Source organism: Nansenia antarctica (genome assembly GCF_963989245.1).
Source record: "Nansenia antarctica genome assembly, chromosome: 3".
NCBI lineage: Eukaryota > Metazoa > Chordata > Actinopteri > Argentiniformes > Microstomatidae > Nansenia > Nansenia antarctica.
In genome coordinates this window covers 394,261-396,944 of record NC_137688.1, presented here as the reverse complement: position 1 = coordinate 396,944, position 2,684 = coordinate 394,261, and the positions used below count along the sequence as shown (strand labels likewise).

The 2,684-nt window shown below is 44.5% G+C and overlaps 1 protein-coding gene across 1 annotated transcript in view; it reads right to left on the bottom strand.

The window, feature by feature from the left end:
• Positions 1-1,790: 1,790 nt before the first annotated feature.
• Positions 1,791-2,684, bottom strand: part of ugdh (UDP-glucose 6-dehydrogenase) — a 25,092-nt gene continuing 24,198 nt past the window's right edge. Inside the window, exon 12 of the mRNA XM_080526636.1 lies at positions 1,791-2,684. This exon is cut by the window's right edge and continues 345 nt beyond it. The gene's annotated coding sequence lies outside the window, so the exon portion shown is untranslated.

Sequence of the window (2,684 nt, the reverse complement as noted above, 5' to 3'; positions counted from 1 at the left end):
TCAGTCATCTGACCCTCCTCTGTGACCTCAGTCATTACCATCTGACCCCTCTGTGACCTCAGTCATTACCACCTGACCCTGAATGCTGAAGGCCAAGGGGACTTGGGAGACGGGCTAGCTAAGCTAAGTAGGGAAGGTCCTAGGGCACCAAATGGAACTGGGCCTGGACTCATGTGCCATTCCTGAGGGCCGAGGACGAGCTAACAGACGCTAACAGGTCAGGCGTACAGGGATGAGGTAGAGCAACTGAGCAAGCTGTGCAAGGTTAACAACCTGCTGCTGAACAAGTCAAAGACCCAGGAAATCATCGTAGACTTCAGGAGGAAAAAGTCCGAGATCCAGCCCCTGCTCATCGACGGAGGGAGCGTGGAGAGAGTCTCAACCCTCCGATTCCTGGGGATGCACATGCAGGATGACCTGACCTGGAAGGACAACTCAAAAGCCACCATCAAGAGGGCACAACAGCGGCTATACACCCTGAGAGTCCTCAGGAAGGAACACAGCAAGCAGGAGATACTGGTGACCTTCTACCGCGGCGCAGTGGAGAGCATCCTCACCTACGGCATCTGCAACTGGTTCTCCAGCTGCACAACAGCGGAGAGAAATGCGCTACAGAGAGTCGTGAGAACAGCACAGAAGATCACCGGCGCCCCCCTCCCCTCTCTGGAAGAGCTGTACAACACACGCTGTCTCAGGAAGGCCTCCAAGATCTCCAGGGACCCGACCCACCCTGGGTACGAACACTTTACCAGGCTGCCCTCGAAAAGGCGGTTCAGGACCCTGGCCGCAAGGACAAACAGACTGAAGAACAGCTTCTACCACAGGGCCGTCCAGGCCCTGAACACAGCAAAGACCTAAGTTCTGGGCCCTGGACAGTCTGGACGGATTGATGGCAGCTGCTGGACTGAAAAAATCAGGTGTAGTGCTGAGGCACAAACATGTACATTTCAAGCCTGCAAACTGTGACACTTTAAATAAATGTGAAATAATACTATTGTGCAATATGACAACCCTAGTCGTCTATCTGTACAGTATAGTACAGTGGATAGTGTACATAGCCTTTATTTATGTAAACCAGCTCCTTTCCCTTCTTGTGATTTTTTTTTTTTAAGTTTTTTTTTTTTCTCCCTTTCCTAACACCAGGGGAGCCACCCCTCCTAAATTTCGTTGTTTGGTACCTGTACTGTAGCAATGACAATAAAGTCCATTCATTAATTCATTAATTAATTCATTAATTCATTAATTCATTCATAACAGATGTCTGAGCTAACAGACGCTAACAGCTTTTATACAGCGGATAGATCCGGTCCATTGTCTCTATTTTTCAGTTTGGTCCAGTGTCTCTATTGGTCAGTTTGGTCCAGTGTCTCTATTGGTCAGTTTGGTCCATTGTCTCTATTGGTCAGTTTGCGACGTACGCACGGCCAAATGGAATGTTGACACATCTTTTCATATTACTCTGCGTTTGTATATTATTACCGTTATCGAAGTTACTTTATTACCGTTGCTTAGCAACCGATAAACTGTTCAGCGGGATGAATACACTTACAATAAAACATAGTTCCATTAAAATACATTAATTAAAAGTGTGTCTTGTCTTTCTTTTGTGAAATATTGATAGATAGATAGATAGATGTGGTAGCCGTTGTATAAAGGCGTTATGGAACTGGAGGCCGTGGTATATGGCGGATAGAGCACTGCTTCTCCTTCCATAACGCTGACATGTGAACAGAACCTCCTGAGTTTCTGAGACGGCAAGAACGCAACACAGAAGACACATCAGACACAACTGTCCTCACGATTGGTCCATTTTATTGAGTGAACAATCAGACATAACTGTACTAGTCCAGAACAATCAGACATAACTGTACTAGTCCAGAACAATCAGAAGCATGATTACACTAAACTCTGGCTGCTAATAATAAAAATAGAAGAAGCTGATTTTATTTAAAAAAACATTTATAAAATCTTTTCAGGGGAATGCATGATATAACAGTATGGTTCGTGCCCTGAACTCTGACATACTGAATATGATCAGCTGATCTATGACATACTGAATATGATCAGCTGATCTATGACATACTGAATATGATCAGCTGATCTATGACATACTGAATATGATCAGCTGATCTATGACATACTGAATATGATCAGCTGATTTCACTTCATTGATTATCTGTCTGTACTGATCAATGGCAGTCAAGGAAATGTGGGGGGCACACACACTCACACACACACACACACACCTAAAGCTTTTTGAGGTTTGTTCTACCAAGCTAACAGAGTACAATGCTTTGATTGGCTACCAGGCGATGTATAACTTATACATTTTCTGGTGAATAAAGTCGCCCATGGCACTCTAGAGTCTAGACTGCTGACAATATTCACCCTGGGTAAGTTAGTTAGTTAGTTAGTTAGTTAGTTAGTTAGTTAGTTAAAGGGCAACACATTTTATTTTACATTTTAACTATTTAGCAGACAGACGCTTTTATCCAAAGTGACTTACAATTACAGTTTACACTAGGGACAGTCTCCCTGGAGTAACTGAGGGCTGAGTGCCTTACTCAAGGACACACTAGTGGTGGTGTTCCCAGGTCTTACTCAAGGACACACTAGTGGTGGTGTTCCCAGGTCTTACTCAAGGACACACTAGTGGTGGTGTTCCCAGGTCTTACTCAAGGACA